The 18,188-nt window shown below is 39.6% G+C and overlaps 1 protein-coding gene across 1 annotated transcript in view; it reads left to right on the plus strand.

The window, feature by feature from the left end:
* PKDCC (protein kinase domain containing, cytoplasmic) overlaps window positions 1-18,188 on the plus strand; it is an 80,517-nt gene that overhangs the window by 25,585 nt on the left and 36,744 nt on the right. The gene's annotated exons all lie outside the window — the stretch shown is intronic.

Genomic DNA, 18,188 nt, shown 5'->3' on the forward strand with positions numbered 1-18,188 from the left:
CAGATGTAAGCTGAAAACATGCATACTTATGGGTGAGTAGGGGAGATAGATACCATCAGGTATTTCATGTATTTGGCTTTTATTACATGACCTATCCTTTCTTCTTCAAGATACCACCAGAGATGTACCACCAGCTTTTTGAGCCTCAGAATAAAATTAAAATATGATCAAAGAGGATAGCTCAGTATACTGGTATATTTTAAGAGAAATGGTGGCACAGGTTTGGATATCTGCAGGTGAAGCCTTTTCCCTTACCTCCAGTTACCTTGCTGTGTTTCCCACACCTTGCCTTTGACCTGCATGCATGTAAAAAGCATTAGAAGCCGCTTGTAAAGTGCATGTTTGTGTTTTGCAGTAATTGTCCATCAAATGTTATGACATGCTCATAAAAGTGAACGTTCCCACATCCAGATCTGCAATGATTTTGTTAGGGAAACAATCCTTCATCCGTTACATATTAGTCCTCTGTCTGTCGGCTTCGGCTTTACGCTGGGTTTTTGGAATACAGTTTCTTTTGCTATAAGAGGTTAAGGATGAAGTAATGCTATAGCCTGAGCACGTCTAATATGATTAGTTACTTATTTACTGTAATCATATTTGGCATTTACTACTTCTGAGGACGGCTAATTCCATAATTTCAGCCCCTTAAACAGATATAGCTTTATCCCTCCTTTAGATTCTATAATGATAAATCACCCTGGTATATAATTTTGTTTTGCACAGACCATACAAGTGCCGGAGGGTCTGAATCTAGAATACAGATACAATGCCTAAGACAGTCCGTGCATGAATCATCCTCAAATAGTCATTCTGTTCAGCTGCTTCTAAGCTGCATCTGTTTATCGGTTAGTAATCCAATGGTCAATATGTCTGTCATTAAAATTACCACAAGGGTGGCAACCCAGGTTTCTCAAACTCTCCTGGCAATTTTGCTTAAAGGGAACCTGTCACCTGAATTTGGCGGGACCAGTTTTTGGTCATATGGGCGGAGGTTTCGGGTGTTTGATTCACCCTTTACTTACCCGCTGGCTGCATGCTGGCCTCAATATTGGGTTGAAGTTCATGCTATGTCCTCCGTAGTACACGCCTGCGCAAGGCAAGATTGCCTTGTGCAGGCGTGTACTACGGAGGACAGAGAATGAACATCAATACAATATTGCGGCCAGCATGCAGCCAGCGGGTAAGGAAAGGGTGAATCAAACACCCGAAAACTCCGCCCATATTACCAAAAACCAGTCCCGCCAAATTCAGGTGACAGGTTCCCTTTAATGATATTTTTTGAAAGTTGAATTATGTTTGAACTTAATAGGTTACGTAAAGGCAGACTGACCAATAAGGCTTTTGGACAGTCTTTGAATGCTCATGGCCAAAAGCTCTGGGAGTACTCAGTAGTTTGAAATTAATAAGTGGTTCTAAAATAATTTTTAGTGTTTAAGAGACCCATTTATTTAGTCAACCCTGGGATCAATAAACTCAGTTTAAAGATGTTCAAAGGATAATCTCCTTCTTGGCCTAGATATCCCAATGTGCATGAGTTCAGAATGAATATAGGGAAGTAGGCTTTGGTTGGACACCATGAGTGGCAGGTTACCTCCCAAAAACAAAGGGTATGTTGGAATCCGACTGCCTTATTCTTCTCTCCCCCAACTTCTTCTGTTAGGGGAGAGTCAAGAGGTCTCTATACAGATTTGATGGCCGATGACTTTGGCCATCACTACTCAACTGTGTATGGCCACCTCAACTTTTTTCGTTTTTAATTTTATCTTATACCAATTAATCATATATTTAAATGGAATAAATTGATGAGTCGTTTAAACTAGTATTAAATTAAGACCACACATATTAATAGAACACAACTTTATAAGACTATTGTAGGGCTAGCATAAAAGTAGTATCCAACTAAAAATCACTATCACAAAGCTAGAGTTAAAATAGTATACAACTATGTAAAACTATTATAAAACTATAGCATCAAACTAGCTTAAAACAATAGTATAAAGCTAGAATACAACTATGTAATGATGGCTCAGTGGTTAGCACTGTTGCATTGCAGCCCTGGGGTCCTGGGTTAAAATTTCAGAAAAGACAGCATCGGCAGAGAGTTTGTATGTTCTCCTGTATTTTCCTGGGTTTCCTCTGGGTTCTTTGATTTTCTTCCACACTCTGAAGACATACAGTGCATAGGGAATTTAGATTGTGAGCCCCAATAGGGACAATAATAACGTTGTCTGTAAAGCACTGCGGAATTCGATGGCGCTATATAAATAAGCATAATAATTAATTTTAAAGAGAACCTGTTTGATTCAGGATACCAAAATCATAGGCAGACTGAATCAAAGCCCGGCTGCATGACTGCCGTCAGGTTTATTTGTCTTCAAAACACTTTGGTGTTTCAGAAGAAAAACAATTAGAAGATCCGGCGAGCGACCATAGCCACAGATCAGACTAGTCTGGTGCCGCCCCTGGCCGGCTTCTTCTAGCCGCTACAGGTGATTGACAGGTCTATTGCTAAGTGCACATATGGAAGATACCTGTCAATCTCCTGGAACACCCTGAGCCTGCCAGGAGCGGACTAGTCTCATCACTGGCTTGGGTCTAACTCTATTTTCTATGAAATGTTGAAGAATATAATAATATACCTGTCTGCAATTATGTAGCCAGGTTCTGATTCATGCTGCCCACGGCTTGGGAAGCATAAACTGCATTAACAGGTTCCCTTTAAAGTAACATACAACTACTTCATAAAACTAGTATATAACTATATAACAATGGTAACAAACTATGGCACAAAAAAATAGTACACAGTACAACTATATAAAATTAGTATAACATTATAACATATAGAATTCTATAAATCTAGAGTAATACTATGGCATAAAAAAAGTATAAAACCAATTGAAAACTATATTAAACCTGTGTATAACTATATAATGAAACTAGTATGTAACTATAAATTACCAGTATAAAATGATAGCATGAAACTACTATTATTATTATTATTTATTTATATAGCACCATTGATTCCATGGTGCTGTACATGAGAATGGATACAAGTTAGAGATATCAAATACAGTAAACAAACTAACAATGACGGACTGATACAGAGGGGCGAGGACCCTGCCCTTGCGGGCTTACATTCTACAGAATGGTGGGGAAGGAGACAGTAGGTTGAGGGTTGCAGGAGCTCCGGTGTTGGTGAGGTGGTAGCTTCGATAGTGATGAGGCGGCAGCGATGTCAGTGCAGGCTGTAGGCTTTCCTGAAGAGATGAGTTTTCAGGTTCCGTCTGAAGGATCCGACTGTGGTTGATAGTCGGACGTGTTGGGGCAGAGAGTTCCAGAGGATGGGGGATATTCGGGAGAATTATAAAAATATAATAAAAAAAATTAGCATACAAATATATTAGGTTTGTACATAACTAAAGATTAAACTACTATACACTACAACTGTATGATATTAGTATAAAACTATAGAATAAAAATAATATAGAACTATATAAAACTAGACTTGAATTATAGTATAAAACTATAAACGTCTAGTAATGAGTAATCATCAGGGTCTGCAATAGAAGACTATTCATGTCTTCAACATGTCTTAGCAAGGCCAATGAGGTGAACATTTCCATCCCATATTTATTTTAATTGGCATTAATAAAAGGGTTTATATTGAAAATTTTTGAAATATCTGCTGTATTTTTGTGGCTCCTTGCAGGAGTTTTCATCTAATAGTTCTGTAAAATTTAGGACAGTAGTCTTTATTGCACAGAAGTATATACAATAGATCCAAAATTGATAAGATAGCTTAGGCTGTATTGCAAAAGTCCAGTCCAAAAGTCATCTGCCCTCAACTGACGTTATCCATTTTTGTACAATCTAATGTGCAAATTGCCTCTTCTGAGAAAAAAAAGACTTAAACTCTATAGCGCCACCTGTTGGAAGTAGCGATCCTACAAGTCACAATCAACCCTTTAACGAGTCGTGCAATATGACTTAGGATAAAAGCCAAATCAGTATCTCAATTCGCAGACACGGTGTTTCGGGCTGTTGGCCCTCGTCAGTGCGAAGCATGAGAACTGATTTGGCTAGGTGAGAGGCTCTGGACTGGGGTCTACTACTACTGGGGTCGCTACTTCCAACAGGTGGCGCTATAGAGTTTAAGTCCTCTTTTTCTCAGAAGAGGCAATTTGCATATTATATTTCCCAGAGGAGCATTGCATGGCGAATAAGCCTCCTTACCTTGACAAGCCAGAGATGGTATGTCACTCTCCATAAGTGTACAATCCAAAGCAGAAGTAAATCTGGAGATCTTGGATAAGGTTGCATTGAAGTTCTCGTATTTTAGGGAGGTCAATGAGACACCTTGTCAAGTGGAGGGTTTCTAAAAATAATTTAAAACATTGGCCGCTTCTCGTGGCATTTACAAGAAGCTGGCAGTGATGGGGTCTCTGGCAATTGGCAGCTCAAGGAAATACTTGGAGTCAGAAGGAGAGGCATTAGATGTCAAAGCCTGGACAGTGCGAGAGAGTGGTGTCTGCGATTACAGATAATACAGGACAGATACGACATGTCAAGGAAGGAAAAGTCCAGGCTATTGAGTAAAGAGCCCAGAATGAGGATGTGAGAGGCGGGGGGGAATTACAGGACTTGTGCCCAACGACAGAATCAGCCGGGAGAAGAGCAGAACATTTCCCAGATAACAGAAAATGGACACAGAGATAAGCTGAGAATGTCTTCTCCAGGAAAAATTTCGACACAATGATGAAAGAGTAAATTTTTGGCATGATGTCGTGTGTCAACAAGGATATAGAAGGAAACTAGATATCAAACTGCAACGCCACGTCCTAACCTGAATATGGCTCTATGTTTGTGCGCTAATAAAATAGAATTGTTTGTCATTTTGTGTCATTGCTATTATAAAGTGTAAACTGCTACAGAATATGTTGGCACTATCTAAATAAGATTATTGTTAAAATTATTATTATTATTGCTATCAATTCTGATGTGATATTGTATATCACAAAAATTCGTCACACAAACAGTCACCATTAAAATTTTTCTGGTATAATTTATATATATATATATATATATATATATATATATATATATATATATTTATATATATATATGTGTGTGTTATATTATGTACACACATATACGGTATGTTAAAAATAATATATATATATATTGCTATTTTATTGTATATATCTACAGTATCTTTAGATATATATATAACAAAACAATATGTATATAAATATGTCTATATGTGCACATATATAATAATATATATATATACTGTACATCTACATAAACATAACAGAAAGTTGAAAAGCAACACTTGCAAGCAGTATGTGAAAAATGGGTTCCAGACCTTCCAAGCATGGACCAATTTTTGTATTTTATATTTTTTGTATCTATTATATTTTTAATTATTTTGGGGGATTATTTACTTTTTTTTTTTTGGGGGGGGAGGTGATATATAGTATATAGGTTCCATTTGGCTTCTGAATGTCTTTTTTTTTTGCTATCTTAATACTTCACTGCTCTAATATATTTCCCATGCCTTTCTACTTCAGTTGCCAATTAGCTTCCGATAAATCCTGTAATGGAATCAGCATGCAGTCGTCTGCGTCCTTCTGCTTTCCTAAATTAGCCCTTTCAATGTAACGGTTTGAGCAGTTAAACATATGTTGGAAGTATGTCTCCAGATATATGATTCCATATCAATACGACCAAAGGGAAAAAAAAATGGGGAAAAAATGAAAATAAAATATTTCATTTTTGAAACTTATTTTTAAAGAACAATGTAATTCATAAATTAATTTTCTTTAATGTTTAGATTATATTTTATTTTTTTTTTGGGGGGGGGCTGAAAAAATAAACTAATCATAAACATAATAATCTCTGTAAAATTGAATAATTTCAGTTTAAATCTACATTGTGTTGGCCCAATGGTAGAGACATGGTGATAATAATAATAATAATAATAATAATAATAATAATAATAATAATAATAATACTTATTTTGGAGTCATCTAAAAATATAATCTATTTCTAAGTTTATTTCCTATATTAATTACACAATTTTATAATTTTAATAATTTTATGTTAATATATTTTTTTTTAATCTTTTTTTGTTTAGTGTGGCATTCAAAGGCTATAAAGATGTATGATATGAATAGTGAGTCAGTGGACATGTAGGGAATATTGTGTACACATTGCTCTGTAAACCATGAAGGTTTTCTGACTTTATAAGGTTTGCTTTTGGATTCTTACCCATTGAATTAGATAAACTTTTTACTTTTGCGGTTGCTTTTATTATTTTGTGTGCTGCTGCAAAATAAAATCACCAGATCCCTACGTAACGTAGCCCTAGTGGAATAAGGGATGTCGCAGGCCGATGACAGCTGAATAATGAAGTCTATTTTGCGCTTTGTTCAAAAGACTTGTTGGCCCTTTGTGTGGAGTCTGACCTTTGCTTTTTTTGTGTCATGTAAGGGCAGCTGTGTCATTTTAATTTGCAGTAACGTGGAATGCCGGATTGACATGAAATGGCTGGTTATGGCTGCGAGAAGACTTACGAGACGTTCACTTGAACATCGTGTATTATTTGCTATCATAACTTAAACCTTTGGAATTAATATTACCGTCCGTGTCTGAAGACGCCTTGAAATAGAGCGACGAGATGCGGGCAGACACAGCAGAAATTAGCAAAAAATAGCAAATCCCAAAAAATACCAGGCTTAGGCTGCTGCACACTGACATTGTGCAGACAACTGTTCATATTCTTGCCTTCCTTTGCTATGTATATGTTCCATTAATGGCTTTTTGGGGTATTATTCCATTTGACTTCTACAGTAGCAATAGTTTCCAGACAATAACGTAGGATTAATAAAATGAATATAGCGTTCATATTACCAGACAAGTGAAACCAGACAGAAACGTTAGAAAATAAGGGCACTGGAGAATTTTTTGTTCTAACCAGGTAATAGATCGCGTATTAGACTTGAAGTTTTTACTAATCATTTTTAGTTGTGTCAGCGCTAGATTAGGTTTAACATGGGACAGTGCGCAGCACACAAACCTTCACCTCCCCTTAATAATTCACGGCTGTATAAATACTGTACTCTTCCTGGATTAAATTTAGCAAAACCTCCAAGAGGCCCGTTACTTGGTGGAAATATAATCATTATGCCGGATCGGATTATAAGGATATAATGTACAATAGAAATGATTATAAGGATATAAGTCCATTACGAAATTGTGGGAAATTGCCTAATTTTTTTACCAAGAAAAAATAAATAGTAAATTCATACAAAACAGAGCTGGGTATATGAATGTGACCTCCATGCTCCGTTTGTTTAGAGTCACCACTCTATAGAGATGAGGGAATATATATGCAGGATCCTGGTCTAGTTGCCACATCAGTATTACCTGGTCTGATGTGACGTCATCATTGTGGCCGGACACACACAGGCCGACTAACCAAGAAATGAGCTATGAATGCCAGCAAGAAGGAGGCAGTACACAGGGGTCCGAACTGGCAGCCACAGAATATTGATATGGCCGCTGGTCCTGGGTCCTGAAAATTGATTTTTTTTTCATCTCTACTGCTATAATATCGATACCGATTTTCTACATGCCATTTTCATGGCTTTGGATTAGGGTGGCTAAATTCTCACCTAGGTTATCAAAAATTCTAAAGTCCCAATCATTAGATTAGATTGTACTCGAAATCTGTCAATTTGATGGGGGGTGATTGGTCAGCAATCAAAATAGTATGATTGCATCACAGTTTTTTTATTTTGATTCTGCCTTCGGCTCGATCTTGAACCATGGTGACTTGATGGAGGAACCATCTGTAGGAAGATCGATCCACCAGAGTCTTCTCCGCTGTTATCTTGATAGTAACAAGCCAACGTGTGCCGGTCTTTCTCTTCACCTTGTTTCTTCTATTCTTCCAACCATGATGTCCTTCTCCAGTGATTGTGCTCTTCGTATGATGAGTCAAAATAGGCAAGCATCACAGCAGTCATCCAAATATTAGATTTTTGCCAGTCCTTTAATCCTTTCTGAAGTAAACTGTCCGATTGAGCTTGCATGTTTATTGGAAGGTCGTAGGAGAGATTTTTTGCTCATTGGTCAGTCAAAATCTATCTTTTGTGTAAAGCCATCTTCAACAGATTGTTCAAAAAATTTTTTAAATGGGCTAAGGGAAGGAAAAGCATTAAAATAATATAACATGCCAATTCTCACCCATTCAATCCATCATTGCTTTAGCAATTCGGTGGTCTCTTCCAGTCCTGCAGCAATGAAGCTCATTATTCATGTGACCATTGGCATTCCGCCAATGGCATCAAAACACATGAACACTAAAGGTACCTTCACACATAACGATATCGTTAACGATATCGTTGCTTTTTGTGACGTAGCAACGATATTGTTAAGGAAATCGTTATGTGTGACAGCGACCAACGATCAGGCCCCTGCTGGGAGATCGTTGGTCGCTGAGGAAAGTCCAGAACTTTATTTCGTCGCTGGATCTCCCGTGGACATCGCTGGATCGGCGTGTGTGACACCGATCCAGCGATGTCTTCACTGGTAACCAGGGTAAACATCGGGTTAATAAGCGCAGGGCCGCGCTTAGTAACCTGATGTTTACCCTGGTTACCAGCGTAAAAGTAAAAAAAAACAAACACTACATACTTACCTACCGCTGTCTGTCCCCGGCGCTGTGCTCTGCACTCCTCCTGTACTGGCTGTGAGCGTCGGTCAGCCGGAAAGCAGAGCGGTGACGTCACCGCTCTGCTTTCCGGCCGCTGTGCTCACAGCCAGTGCAGGAGGAGTGCAGAGAAGAAGAGCGCCGGGGACAGACTGCGGTAGGTAAGTATGTAGTGTTTGTTTTTTTTCACTTTTACGCTGGTAACCAGGGTAAACATCGGGTTACTAAGCGCGGCCCTGCGCTTAGTAACCCGATGTTTACCCTGGTTACCGGCATCGTTGGTCGCTGGAGAGCTGTCTGTGTGACAGCTCTCCAGCGACCAAACAGCGACGCTGCAGCGATCCGGATCGTTGTCGGTATCGCTGCAGCGTCGCTTAATGTGAAGGGGCCTTAAGAGGTCCATATGCGGGAAGGTCCCAATGCTGAATGCAGCTCCTCCTGCCTGGCTTCCTCCAACGTATCTCGACATCCGCCATATAAATTTGCAAGATAAGTTAATAAGATTTGTATGGAGCAGGTTCACATATCTGTTTTACACAGCAGCCACCCACCAGTAACTGCTGCAATTAGAACTAGCTCTGATTGCAGCATTTCAACCCTTTTATACCAGAGGAAACAAAGACTATGGCATCTAGGTTGGTAAATTGGAAACTTTGCCACCTCAATTGTACCCCAGGGACTTGATGGGTTGTTTAATGGTAGTTTCGGGCATATAAATGGATTCCAATTTGAGGCCCAAATTTCTATGTATGCACATGTTTGTAACATGTTTGTCACCATTGCAGCTAATGCTTACCTCAGTGGTCATGTGTCATGCATACATCATGTGATGGACATGATGTAATTGTCACGGGACCTGCAGTACGGGAACACAGGGGATTTAGTGGAGGAATGATTTCCTGACATTTACCCATTTTTTAAAAATCCCCCAAAAACCTTTAAGAGGGGCTGCTCACCCTAGCGGGAACTAAACACTCCCGTCAAAATTTGTATCTTCATCATTTTATAACACTTTGCACTTACAATTTCTCATTTTGCCCTTCGACCCACTTAATTCTTCTCTTTTCCATTAGGTCTATGACATCATGCGATTAATAACCGACTCGTTGAATCCTACTAAGCTCTATGTAGAAACAGGAGGTCAATTTTCCCTGCATAACTTATGAGTCACTGTAATAGTCTCTGGCAGTGGGGAAGAGAGAGCGGTAGGGTCAGGAGTTGAAGAGGGACATGATAAATGCAGGGACAAGAGACTTCCTGTTTCTAGATAGAGCAGAGAAAAGAGAAAAATTAACTGGGTAGAAAGGCAAAATGAGCAATTGTAAGTAAACAGTGCTATATAATATGATGACTGTAATATATTAGGAGGATAAAAACTTTGATGGGAGTGCTTCTTTAATAGTCTAATTGATTCAGTAACAAATAAATGGATGTTTTTGACTACTTTATAGGAAAGGACCAATGATTTATAAATCTTGGGGAGGGCACATACCGTATTTTTATATAGGTAGAGGAGCTAACTGGCAACAATAATAACATCCAACCATGAGTCACAGATGAAAAAAGTGATGTGATCATGTGTTTATTGTAGCTGCCTGCTGAGGATCTTGGTGCAATCTGTCCTTACATTATGTTTTTATTATTCAGTGTTTGCTCTCCGTATTTTTATGTTTCTGGTTAGTGTTTTATAGACAGCCGCTGTGATGATAAGTAGAGCTGATATATGTTCTTACACAATAGATTTCCTGCCATGGGAATAACTAAAAGTACGTTGAACTTTCATATCTTTTTCTTGGTTGTTATTTTACAGTCCCCTTAGGTTCATGGCATACTATATAATCACTATCTTAAAGTGCACCTGTCACCTGTGAAACTATGATGCAGCCATCTTGTTTGATGAGTAAATATGAATTTAATGGTCCAATATGCCACCAAAATAATGGAAGCCACCCCAGACAGGTGCCATTACTGCAGTAAAGTAATAATAAGAGGGTAATAGAAAAAGGCCTAACAATGTGAATATGCACTAAAACACCTTTGTCCCATATGGGTAGTTATTTGCTTAATAAAACACTGCTTAATGGAGTAGTTTACTAGCCACTAAGTGCTTTTTATTTACTTCTCGAAAAGTGCTAAAGGCAAAAGCAGTGCGGGGAAATCACTGTCATCCCAGAGAACTGCGCACATAAAAAGTAAATTGGCTTCACGTAAGGCTGTACGGATATAATTTGGGAAATGTACTATGGCCGCACCCATATTCTACAATTCTAATTTTCCGTTAGTTGTTCTTTTAAATTCAAATCATTGAGTAACGCCTGTTCAAGATATTGTAATAATACTTTAGTAGGGGTTGTCTCAAAAAGTGAACCCCTGTCCATATGCTCCTTTGGGCATATATGGAAATGCCCGGCGGACTGCCACTTGTATCTAGTTGTTTGCAGGGGATGCTGGGATGAGATCTAAATGGCTACCAAGTCATACTGCATTTTTATTTCAGTCGCCTGGTTGGCCATGAAAAATGGGCTTTTGTTGGAGGTGCTGGGAGCAGGTCACAAGACGACCAGCTGTTTGCCACTTGGGATGGTTGAGTTTAGACAACCCAAATTCATATGCCCTATTAGGGCTTTTTCAGTTAATAAAGGGGGTTCTTTAGTTTGGGAGCCCTATTAAAAGGGATTTCCAGTTTTGAAAAGAAAACCTATCCCCCAATTGCAGTTTGTTTTAAAAATAACAAACGGCACTTTACTCCCTCTGACCTGGTCGGTGCTGAGTCTTGACCACTGTCTCTGTTATTGCCGGCAGCACTAACGTCACATCAACAGCGCTGCAGCCAATGAGTGAACGCAGCAGCTCTGCCCGAGTTGACGGAAGGAGCCACTGAGCTCAATGATTGGCAGCAGTGCTGTCAACATGATGTAAACACTGGAGACAATAGTAGGCAATGGGAGCAGTGGTGGAGACTCAGTGCAGGATCTGGGAAGGGTGCGTAGACAAACTGTAGCCGGGGAATAGCAACACCCCTTTAAGTAGCCAGAGTAGTGCACTATTACAGAGAAGTACTCCCTATATACTACTCTACAAATTACTACTCTCCTAAAATAATCAGTTTCCCCCAGGTGTATATTTCTTACCCAAGACATAGAAGAGATCCACAAAGATTAAAATATAAATAGTTTATTTGCTGAGTATATATGAAAAATAAATCTAGGGAATGCCTTAAAAAAAGGACACACTACATTGCTAACATCAATTCTACTCAATTAGATATAGCATAGTGTTAGAACAGAAGGGATCGTTATATAATAGACCAAGTATTCATTCATGCTTAGTTCCCCTTCCAAGACACCTGTTACAACCTAAGATCATCTGTCATCATCCGGCCCAAAGTGGATCCAAAATACAAGTTTGTTAATATTATCTAATGTTACCTTAGCCATACAGTCAAAGACAATGTCAGGCGCTTTGTCCTTCACACTGACGCACGTTTTGCCTAGCATCTGCTATATCTAAGAGCTTATTATGATTAATGTTAAGCACGTAGTGTATTCCTTTTTTGAGGCATTCCCTATATATATATTTTCATATATATATTTGTCTACTAAACTATTTATATTTTAATCATTATGGATCTCTTCTATTTCTTGGGTAGGAATTACGGTAAATATACACCTGAGGAAAATTGCTTATTTGACTGTATTATTGATTGAAGTGCCATAATTTAAACTAGATTTGGACTTTGTTGGTAAAGAACTACTCTCTGTAGAATGTGATCAAACAGTGCTTGACATTTTGGTGGTAGACTTTTCCGCCCATGAATAAAGTGATTACTATTTGTTTCCTTTTAAATGACTCTTGGTCCAATTTCCACCACCTCGTTTGCTTACTAGGGTTCTCGCAACTCATTTGTGAAAAGCCAAGGACCAACCAGGACAGAACCCCCTCTGTTATGATCACCAAAGGCATGGTATGCGTTGGCTCATCTGGTGAGGTGGATCCTCCAAGCCCAAAGTTGCACACAGGCAATGGGTATCAGAGCTGCAGGCGAGTGAGGAACCTGAGAAATAGGTAGTAGAAGCACTGGAGGATACAGGCAGACAGAAGACCAGGAAGCACATAGCAGAGGTACTGTAGGCCGCAGGCAGACAGAAGACCAGGAAGCCGGTAGCAGAGGTACTGAAGGGCACAGAAAGACAGGACTCAAGAACACTAAAAGTCTTAATATCAAGACACAGATATGTCTTGGTATGCTATGAATAGACCAATACAAATAATCACATGGGAGCGCGCCGGGCCACCTACAAAGCCTTGACATTGAGTACAACAAAATTCAGTGGACCGGAATGAGATGGCCAAAGCCTAAATCCAGCACAGGCGTGTAACACTGTGATATTTACACCCTTGAAAGTAACCACTTTAAGATTAGCTATACACATCAGATTGCGTTCACCTATCTCTCCCGATTCCTATCTTTCCTGATTCACCTAGACACCTCTACAATTTTTATACAGTCTATCCGATTCTTATTTCCTCCATCACCATCTGTCATGGGAGAATCTGAAGACCCTTATACAAATTCTATTCTCTTTTATTGTGAACATTTTAGCAAGTTGAAGATGAAATACTCTCTAAAAGGCATACAGTTAAAGATAACACATTTACTTTGTATTTTAGGCAAAAAAAGATATTTTCATCTTTTACATTTTAAAAATTACAAAAAGGAAACTGTGCCGATGCAAAATCTTAGGCAACCTGCATGGTTAGTACCTAGTAGCACCCCATTTTGCAAGTATCATAGCTTGTAAATGCTTTTTGTAGCAGGACAAGAGTCTTTAAATTCTTGTTTGAGGGACTTTCATTCATTCTTCCTTGGAAAATTCTTCCAGTTCTGTGAGATTCCTGGGTCATCTTGCAGACACTGCGATTTTGAGGTTTAGCCACAGATTTTCAATGAAGTTCAGATCAGGGGACTGTGAGGGCCATTGTAAAACCTTCTGTTTGCACCTTTTGAGGTAGTCTATTGTGGATTTTGACATGTGTTTAGGATCAATATCTATTTGAAGAAGCCATCCTCTTTTCAACTTCAGTTGTTTTACAGATGGTGGTGTTATGTTTGCATCAAGAAGTTGTTGAAATTTTATTGAATCCATTCTTCCCTCTACCCGTGAAATGTTCCCTGGGCTATGGACTGCAACACAACCTCAAAGCATGATTGATCCACCCCCATGCTTAATGGCTGGCAAGATATTATTTTCCTGAAATCCTGTGCCCTTTTTTCTCCACATGTACCTTTGATCATCGTAGCCGAAGAGTTCTATTTTAACCTCATCGACCCACAGGATTTGTTTCCAAAATGCATCAGGCTTGTTTACATGTTCTTTCGCATACTTCTGACATGAATTTTATGGTGAGGACGCAGGAGAGGTTTTCTTCTGATGACTCTTCCATGAAGGCCATATTTGTCCAGGTGCCTCTGACCAGTAGAACATTGTACCACAGCTCCAGAGTCTGCTAAATCTTTTTGAAGGTCTCTTGCTTTCAAGCGGGAGTTCTGATTTGCCTCTCTAGCAATCCTACAAGCAACTCTCACTGAAATTTTGCCTGGTTTTCCAGATCATATCTTGACCTCCACTGTTCCTGTTAACTGCCATTTCTTAATTATACTGTATTTTGAACAGAGGAAAGGCCAACTTGAAAACGTTTTGCTATCTTCTTATAGCAATCTCCTCTCTCCTGCTTTGTGGGCCTCAACCTTCTTCATTTTCAGAGTGCTAGGCTGCTGCTTAGAAGAACCCATGGCTATTGCTTTTTGGTACCAGGTTAGAAGAGGCTGGGTTTTATAAAGCTTGGAAATTTGCGCCACCTAGCCTTTCCTAATGATGATAGTGAACAAGCCATAACTCTAACAGGCTAATTAAGGTCTGAAACCTTGGTCAAAGTTATCTGAACACACAAATCTCCAGACTTTTACAGCGTACCATTTTCCTTTTTGTAATTTTTAAATTGTAAAAAATGACAACATACAGTATATTTTTTGTGCCTAAAATACAATGGAAATGTGTCATCTTTAACTTTAGGCCTTTTAGATATACGGTAATTTAATATTCAACTTGCTTAACTCTTCACAATAACAGTAATTTTGACAAGGGGTGTCCAAACGTTTACATGCCACTTTATTTGTCAACGAGAAATGACCATGATGGGAATTTCTTGGCCATTTTCTGTCTTGTTCTGCTATACGGTGATTACTGCTCCATCTCAAAGTACATCTAAAACAATTATTCTGCAGGTATTAGCCAAAGAAAAGAGCGCACACCCACCGTTCATTTGCTCTGCAAACACTTCCCAGTACTTGAAACAGATGTAGGAAAGAAACAAAAATAGAGGTTACTAGAAATCCCAGCAGCCGATCACTGGTGCAATTAATTTCAGATTACCAAACTGAAGGGAATGCTTCTGTACTGTCACATTTAATACAAAATATCAAAAGCATAGAATTTGGGTTTCGCCAACAATTACATTTTTATGAGTCTGATTATTTATCCAATTATCATGTATTTATATACTGCGACAGCATATTCCTCAGTGTTATACATAGAGGAGTCAGGTATTAACAGAGTATTTTAGTTTTATTGCATAAATGCCAAAGATTGTTATAGCCTAAAATACACAATGCAACAAAGCAGGAACATTCTGATTTTTACAGAAACTTCCCATAAAGAATATTAAAGAAGATGTTGTTGCGTCGCAGAACTTACCGATTGCCGTCTTCACCAGTTCCCAGCGCCGCTCCGGTCGTCTTCTGGCCCATGTGACCTAATAACAGACTAAATGGTTAATACAGGGGTTTTATAGTGAACCCTTTCCCCTGTGTGCGCCAGCAAAGCTGAAGAGCGGTCACATGGGACAGGAACGGACTGGAAACCCAGAGAAGACGTCGAATAATAAGTATTTTAATGCACTTGCACAGAATTACGTAGGTAACTAAGAGGAATTCCAACATAAAAATGTTAATGAATCTTTTTCTTTAATGCGTTTACATTGATTCACAAGGATCCACCATAAACTACATTAAATTAATGATAGAATAATACTTAAAAAAATTTAAATTTAAATTTTATTTTATTTATTGGTAATATTGGTAAAACATCTAACCTCAATTATCGTAAATCTATTTAACTTGCTTTGTCTTAAGGCCCCTATGCACATCAATAATTAAAAGTTGTCTGAGCTTGCCAATTTTGAGGGGATCATTCGACCAGTTAAGGTGTATGGAAGCTTTCCGACTGTCCCCCCAAAAAATTACATTGGAGAACGTAAGGATCAGACGATTGGATTAATAGAAAAATAAAAATAATAATAATCTTTATATATATAGCGCCAACATATTCCGCAGCACTTTACAGTTTAACAGTTTCACACAATAGTCATAAGTAACAACGTTAACAATACAATAAGTAAAACAAAATAAGACGACCCTGCTCGCGAGAGCTTACAATCTACAATGAGGTCGGGGAGATACAAAGCACAGGTGTGTAATTTACAATGATGTATTTACAATGATGGTCCAGCCATCTTCAGGGGGTGGGGGATAGATGGGGATAGTGAATGGGCTACACACACACAAACATAACATGATAGGCTGCATGATAGTGAACATGATAGGCTGCTCTGAACAAATGTGTTTTGAGGGAGAGCGCCTAAAACTATACAAATTGTGGATGATCCTAATATCTTGGGATAGAGCAATCCAGAGGATTGGCACAGCACGGGAGAAGCCGGGAGTGGGAGGTATGGATTAGTGCAGAGGTTAGTCGAAAGTCATTTGCAGAGCGCAGCGGTCGGTTAGGCCGATAGACAGAAATGAGGGAGGAGATGCAAGGGGGTGCCGCACTGTGGAGAGCTTTGTGGGTGAGAACAAGTACTTTGAATTGTATCCTGTAATGAATGGGCAGCCAGTGTAACGACTGGCAAAGAGCGGACGCGTCCGAGTAACGATTAGCCAGATGGACGACCCTGGCTGCTGCATTAAGGATGGACTGGAGAGGGGAAAGTCGAGTGAGGGGGAGGCCAATTAATAGAGCGTTACAGTAATCCAGGCGGGAGTGGATCAGGGCGACAGTGAGGGTTTTTGTTGTTTCCATGGTGAGAAAAGGGCGGATTCTAGAGATGTTCTTTAGGTGTAAGTGGCACGAGCGGGCAAGAGATTGTATATGGGAGGTGAAGGAGGTTAGAAGATAGCGGGAGCAGAAGAAGTTCAGCTTTGGAGAGGTTGAGTTTCAGATAGAGAGCGGACATGATGTTGGAGACTGTGGACAGACAGTCAGACAGAAAACAAAGGAAAGTTTGGCTGAGTGAAGGGTTCCTGTGTATGCCAGATTTAGGAAAGATAGCCGTCGAGGATAGAGTGACGGATAAGGTAGTTAGAATTCAACATGCCTGACCCTTTTGTACTCAGGGAAAATGAACCACCTACAGAGAAGTCTGACTTAATTAGGCTACTTTCACACTAGCATTTTTTGCTGTACGTCGCAATGCGTCGTTTTGGAGTAAAAATGCATCCTGCAAAGTTGCCCGCAGGATGCGTTTTTTCTCCATAGACTTTCATTAGCGACGCATTGAGACGTATCGCCACACGTCGCATCCGTCATGTGATGGATGTGTCGTGTTTTGGCGCACCGTCGGCACAAAAAAGTTACATGTAACTTTTTTTTGTGCGTCGAGTCCGCCATTTCCAACCGCGCATGGGTGGCCGGAACTCCACCCCCTCCTCCCCGGACCTTACAATGGGTCAGTGGATGCGTTGTAAAACTGCATCCGCTGCCCCCGTTGTTCATTTTTTGCAGTTTGCGTCGGTACGTCAGGCCGATGCATGGCGACGGCTTCGTACCGATGTGAAAGTAGCCTTAGTGATAAGTGCTAGTGCTCGTTACTCTAGTTTGCCAAGGGTGCTCGAGTATGCACCAAGTTTCACGGGTGCTCAACTGACATGTTCGAGTCCCTGCGGCCACATGTTTTGTGCCTGTGTAACAGCCTCAAAACATGTGGCCGCAGGGACTCGAAAATGTCACTCAAGAACCCGCGATACTCGGGGAATTCCCGAGCACCCTCTGGAAACTCGAGTAACGAGCACTTGCACGCATCGCTATTATTACTATAACACATACACACTCAGTAGAAATTACCGTCACAAAGATCCTCTTGTCTTATCTGATTTTCACTATGGCCAGGTGCAGATGGCCGTAGATTCTCCCATCAAATGACACTCTGATCACAGTTTGACCAGAGTGTGATCATAGTGTGATCCAATTCTCTCGGATGAGGAGAAGATGGAGAAAAAAATTATCCATCTTTTCCTGTCTCTCAATGCGTGGAAATTGGACCGCACTCAGATGTCATCCGAGTGCAGTCCGATGTTTCCCACGCACTCATTGACTTGCATGGCAGAGTGTTATCCGAACATCAGATAAAAACT

The sequence above is a fragment of the Ranitomeya imitator genome, chromosome 5 (genome assembly GCF_032444005.1).
Source record: "Ranitomeya imitator isolate aRanImi1 chromosome 5, aRanImi1.pri, whole genome shotgun sequence".
Lineage (NCBI taxonomy): Eukaryota > Metazoa > Chordata > Amphibia > Anura > Dendrobatidae > Ranitomeya > Ranitomeya imitator.